The sequence below is a fragment of the Tribolium castaneum genome, chromosome 1 (assembly GCF_031307605.1).
Source record: "Tribolium castaneum strain GA2 chromosome 1, icTriCast1.1, whole genome shotgun sequence".
Classification (NCBI taxonomy): domain Eukaryota; kingdom Metazoa; phylum Arthropoda; class Insecta; order Coleoptera; family Tenebrionidae; genus Tribolium; species Tribolium castaneum.
The window spans coordinates 19,214,929-19,221,729 of record NC_087394.1 but is presented as its reverse complement, the minus strand read 5'-3'; the positions used below and the strand labels follow the sequence as shown (position 1 = coordinate 19,221,729).

The window sequence follows — 6,801 nt, the reverse complement described above, 5'->3', positions numbered from 1 at the left end:
TTTTGTGTCAGAATACGACGTTTTCTGTCTGTTTAATATAAGTTTTTAATAATAATAATAATAATAACAATAATAATAATAATAATAATAATAATAATAATAATAATAATAATAATAATAATAATAAAAATAATAATACTAATAATAGTAATAATAATAATAATAATAATAAAAATAATAATAGTAATAAAAGTAAGCTTAGTTTTCTAAGCAAACATGAAGCTCTTTTTGTGTTATATGAGCGTTTTCTCATTTCTATGCAAGAAATCATCTGTGATCTGTGTTTTTAGGCAAGAAATTGTCTAAAATTAATAACTCATTTTAAAACTGGTATAAAAACATTTACTATACAAAAGTTAATAATAATAATAATAATAATAATAATAGTAATAAAAAATAATAATAATAATAGTAATAATAATAATAATAATAATAATAATAATAATAATGATAATAATACTTATAATATTGAATTTCTTTCTAAATTAAAGCTTAGTTTTTCTAAGCAAAAATGATGCTTATTTTGTGTTATCTGAGCGTTTTCTCATTTCTATGCAAGAGATCATCTGTGATCTGTGTTTTTAGGCAATAAATTGTCTAAATTAATATAACTCATTTTAAAACTGGTATAAAAACATTTACTATACAAAAGTTATAATCGGTTTTTAATAATAATAATATTAATAATAATAATAATAATAGTAATAATAATAATAATAATAATAATAATAATAAATATAATAATAATAGTAGTAATAAATGTAAGCTTAGTTTTCTAAGCAAAAATGAAGCTTATTATTATTATTATTATTATTAACATAGATTCTTTGCTGAGGTTAACACCTTTATAGCAAAATATCAAGAAATACGGTTTCGTGTTAAATAAAACACCATTGAATAATGAAAAATGAAATACAATTTTAATCTACAGTTAAATTAGTTAATTAATAAAGGTTAATGTTAATTATTGTAATGTGTCATATTGATTCTTGAAGGAAGAAACAGTAACAGCTGCAACAACGTTATCAGGCAAGCCATTCCATATATCAAATGCACGATTTGTCAAATAATTCTTTCTAACGGTAGTCTTAAATGGTTCTTTTTTCAGCTTATAAGAATGACCTCTAAGTCTGTCATGATATTGAATTTGCAAGAAATTGCGTGTTACTCCAGGAAATAAACCATGAGTAAGCCGAAAAATTTGAATTGCATCTGCCCTGTTTTGACGAGCACGTAGATCTGGTATTTTGAGTATTTCAAGACGTTGTTCATATGAAACTTGTCTTAAACAGTGTGTCCATCTAGTTACCAGGTGCTGAGTTCTTTCCAGCAAATCAATATCCTTTAACAAATAAGGTATCCAGACTGGAATGGCAAATTCCAAATGCGGCCTTATGTAAGTGATGTACACCTTTGAAATAAAACTGACTGAAGGATTTGGAAAAACATGCTTTAGCAAATAAAACATTTTACGCGCTCGACCCACTGATGCTAGACATTGCTCTGACCATCCTAACTTATCATTTACAATGACCCCTAGATCTTTGGTTGAGGTTTTTACACTCAGGAGTGTGCCATTTATATGGTAAAGGTACTTTGGGTTGTTGTGGCCACACTGAAGTACACAGCATTTTGCAATATTTAGTGGTATTTGCCACTTCTCGCTCCATTGGAAGATTAAATTAAGTTGGTCTTGCAAGTCCGTGACAAGTGGGTTAGCAAATAACTTAATATCATCCGCATATGCTGAATAGCTGTCCAGTGAAAACAATAAATCTGCTGTATATAACAAGAATAAAATTGGTCCAAGAACTGATCCCTGTGGGACCCCACTTAATACTGGTTTAGAGTACGAAAATTTACCACAGACTTTTACACAATAGTTTCGATTTGATAGAAACGCTCGGATCCAATCAAGCAAATTTCCTGTTACACCATAGGACTCCAGTTTTGCTAACAAGAGATTGTGAGGGACTTTATCAAAGGCTTTACTAAAATCAAGGTAAATTATGTCTACAGGTTGGTTAGTGTCTAACATTTTTGTCCATAGATTTGTGCAGGATAGCAAATTTGTGACAACTGACCTACCTGGTAAAAAGCCGTGCTGATGCTCAGGTATTAAATTATTTTTTCTCATGTAAGTTAATAGTTCCTTGACTATAACTTTTTCCATAATTTTACAGCATGTCGACGTGAGACTTACAGGTCTATAGTTAGCAGGATCAAGTTTATCTCCTGACTTGTACAAAGGCGTGATTGTTGCTTGCAACCACTCGTAGGGCAAAGTGCCTTGTAAGAATGATTTTGTCATCATTTTGGCAAGTGGGCCCGACAACGAAGCAGCACAAGTTCTCAGGAGTTTGGGAGGTATCTGATCCGGACCTGGAGCTGTATTTAATTTAATGGCACAGAGTTGGCTTTTTACCAGATCCGGAGTAAAATTAATATAAGACAACCCACTAAATGTACTTGTAGGCATAAATGACGGTATATTATTATTAATGTTTAAATTATAGGTAGCAGCAAAACTGTCCGCTAAAGTGTTTGCAGTTTCTGTATGATCGGAGCAGAGTAGACCTGAAGCATTTCGTACTAAAGGGACCGACACACGACTAGAGATAAATTTACGTACATGGGAATAAAATAGTTTTGGTTTATTTAATATAGAATTTTCATAATTACACCTAGCTATTTGTAAATCAGATTTTAGTTGGTTAGAAAATCTTTTATAAGCAGAAAAATTATCTTCAGTAGGCTTCCTTTTAAATTTTTTCCATAATTTAGCTTTGTATTTTATTTTGTCAAGCATGTGTTGATTTATCCACGGTTTATCTTTTCTCAGTCGGTTTGTAAACAGTCTGGAATTTGTTGTAATGCAAGTTTGTAAAATCGATTTAAAATGTTTCCATTGTTCTTCCGCATTTAGTGAATCTAAACCATTCCAGTCGTAAGTCAAGAGACTTTCGTCTATGCGAGTGTAGTCAACAATTGATGTTGTTTTAATTCTTGCATTTGGCTCTGAATATATCATAATTTGTAACTCAATTTCGATTTTTGAATGATCAGATGTATTTTGTGTTATATGAGCGTTTTCTCATTTCTATGCAAAAGATCATGTGTGATCTGTGTTTTTAGGCAATCTAAGCCATTTTATAGTTTTTAGGCAAGAAATTGGCTAAAATGAATCACTCATTTTAAAACTGGTATAAAAACAATACTATACAAAAGTTATAATCGGTTTTTAATAATAATAATAATAATAATAATAATAATAATAATAATAATAATAATAATAACAATAATAATAATAATAATAAAAATAATAATAATAATAATAACAATAATAATAATAATTAAAATAATAATAATAGTAATAAAAGTAAGCTTAGTTTTCTAAGCAAAAATAAAGCTTATTTTGTGTGTTATATGAGCGTTTTTAGGCAAGAAATTGTTTAAAATTAATAACTCATTTTAAAACTGGTATAAAAACATTTACTATACAAAAGTTAATAATAATAATAATAATAATAATAATAATAGTAATAAAAGAAATAATAATAATAATAATAATAATAATAATAATAATAATAATAATAATAATGATAATAATACATATAATAATGAATTTCTTTCTAAATTAAAGCTTAGTTTTTCTAAGCAAAAATGATGCTTATTTTGTGTTATCTGAGCGTTTTCTCATTTCTATGCAAGAGCCCATCTGTGATCTGTGTTTTTAGACAAGAAATTGTCTAAAATTAATAACTCATTTTAAAACTGGTATAAAAACATTTACTATACAAAAGTTATAATCGGTTTTTAATAATAATAATATTAATAATAATAATAATAATAATAATAATAATAATAATAGTAATAATAATAATAATAATAATAATAAAAATAATAATAATAGTAGTAATAAAAGTAAGCTTAGTTTTCTAAGCAAAAATGAAGCTTATTTTGTGTTATATGAGCGTTTTATCATTTCTATGCAAAAGATCATGTGTGATGTGTGTTTTAGGCAATCTAAGCCATTTTATAGTTTTTAATATTTAACAAAAATTTGCTTTAAAATAAAATGTTTGAAAAACTGAAATTAAACTAAATTAATTGTGTCTAACACTTTAGTAGAGGAAAAAGGAGGAGACATAAAAGTCACTAAAGTCTTAGAGTTGTCTTTAGTCGTCATATTAATAACAATAACATTTATAATAACAATACTAGTAGTACTAAATTTGCTTATATGCAAGCGCTTAATTAAAGTAACAGTTTTTTTGTTTTTTGCTTATATCTCGAAAACAGTTACTCCTATCAATTTTTACTTTTTCACCAAAATTAAAGGTGATAAAATTTCCTACAAAATAGTTATTTGCATTTTTCATGTAGAACTAACCATAAGCGAGATATAAGTTTGAAAGTAATTAATAATTAAAAAAAAGTGTTTTAACAGAAAATGTTTTGTGATTTATAATACACTTAATTTATTGGGTCCAATAGTTTATTAGAAGAAAAAGAAGGTGACATAAAAGTCACTGAAGTTTTCAGAGTCGTTTTTAAATGCTGCATTTTTGTCTTCGTCTCATACATTGAAAACTGAATTACATTTTTGTTCAGTAACAGTTACAGTTTTCTTATTGGTTTTTTGCTTATATCTCGAAAACAGTTACTCCTATCAAATTTTATCTTTCTTTCACAATTAAAGCTAATAAAATTTCCAACAAAATAGTTATTTGCACCTCCTTTTTCTTCTAATTAAGTATTGGACCCAATAAATTAAGTGTATTTTAAATCACAAGACATTTTCTGTTAAAACACATTTTTTTTTTAATTATTAATTATTTTCAAACTTATATCTCGCTTATGGTTTGTTCTACATGAAAAATGCAAATAACTATTTTGCAGGAAATTTTATCATCTTTAATTTTGGTGAAAAGTTAAAAATTGATAGGAGTAACTGTTTTCGAGATATAAGCAAGAAACCAAAAAACTATTACCTTAATGCAGCGTTTGCATATAAGCAAATTTAGTTCTATTAGTTTATTAATGTTATTGTTATTAATATGACGACTAAAGACGATTCTGAAACCTTTAAAGACTTTTATGTCTTCTCCTTTTTCCTCCACTAAAGTGTTAGACACAATTAATTTAGTTTAATTTCAGTTTTTCAAACATTTTATTTTAAAGCAAATTTTTGTTAAAAATTATTTATATTCATCTCTATAACTCGCTTATGCTTAGTCCTACAAGAAAAATGCAAATAATTACTTTGTTGGAAATTTTATCAGCTTTAATTTTGAAAGAAAGATAAAATTTGATAGGTGTAACTGTTTTCGAGATATAAGCTAGAAACCAAAAAACTGTTACATTAATTAAGCGCTTGCATATAAGCAAATTTAGTACTATTAGTATTATTATTATTAATGTTATTGTTATTAATATGACGACTAAAAACGACTCTGAAGACTTTAGTGACTTTTAGTCTTCTCCTTTTTCCTCTACTAAAGTGTTAGACACAATTAATTTGGTTTAATTTTAGTTTTTCAAACATTTTATTTTAAAGAAAATTTTTGTTAAAGATTATTTATATCCAACTCTATAACTCGCTTATGGTTGGTCCTACAAAAAAATGCAAATAACTATTTTGTAGGAAATGTTATCAGCTTTAATTTTGAAAAAAAGATAAAAATTGATAGAAGTAACTGTTTTCGAGATATAAGCAAGAAACCAATAAGAAAACTGTAACTGTTACTGAACAAAAATGGAATTCAGTTTTCAATATTTGAGACGAAGACGAAAATGCAGCATTATTATTATTATTAATGTTATTGTAATTAATATGACGACTAAAAACGACTCTGAAGTCTTTGGTGACTTTTATGTCTTCTCCTTTTCCTATACTAAAGTGTTAGACTCAATTAATTTAGTTTAATTTCGGTTTTTCAAACATTATATTTTAAAGCAAATTTTTGTTAAAGATTATTTATATCCAACTCTATAACTCGCTTATGGTTGGTCTTACAAAAAAAATGCAAATAACTATTTTGTAGGAAATTTTATCAGCTTTAATTTTGAAAAAAAGATAAAAATTGATAGGAGTAATTGTTTTCGAGATATAAGCAAAAAACCAAAGTAAAAACTGTTACAGTTACTGAACAAAAATGTAAGTTTTTGAGATATAAGCAAGAAACTGTTACCTTAATTAAGCGCTTGCATATAAGCAAATTTAGTACTATTAGTATTATTATTATTAATGTTATTGTTATTGATATGACGACTAAGAACGACTCTCAAGACTTTGGTGACTTTTATGTCACCTCCTTTTTTTTCTAATAAAGTATTGAACCCAATAAATTAAGTGTATTTTAAATCACAAGACATTTTCTGTAAAACACTTTTTTTTAAATATTAATTATTTTTAAACTTATATCTCGCTTATGGTTAGTCCTACATAAAAAATGCAAATTACTATTTTGTAGGAAATTTTATTTTTTAGTTTTTCAAACATTTTATTTTAAAGCAAGTTTTTGTTAAATATTATTTATATCCAACTCTATAACTCGCTTATGGTTGGTCCTACAAGAAAAATGCAAATAACTATTTTGTAGAAAATTTTATCAGCTTTAATTTTGAAAAAAAGATAAAAATTAATAGGAGTAACTGTTTTCGAGATATAAGCAAAAAACCAATAAGAAAACTGTAACTGTTACTGAACAAAAATGTAATTCAGTTTTCAATGTTTGAGACGAAGACGAAAATGCAGCATTTAAAAACGACTCTGAAGACTTCTGTGACTTTTAAGTC

General features: G+C 26.3%; 1 long non-coding RNA gene across 1 annotated transcript; it reads left to right on the top strand.

The window, feature by feature from the left end:
• Nucleotides 1-822: 822 nt before the first annotated feature.
• Nucleotides 823-2,914, top strand: LOC135266336 (uncharacterized). Its single transcript, XR_010334321.1, has 3 exons — nucleotides 823-2,115; nucleotides 2,184-2,465; nucleotides 2,517-2,914. It is a non-coding gene; the product is annotated as an uncharacterized LOC135266336 (long non-coding RNA).
• Nucleotides 2,915-6,801: the final 3,887 nt, after the last annotated feature.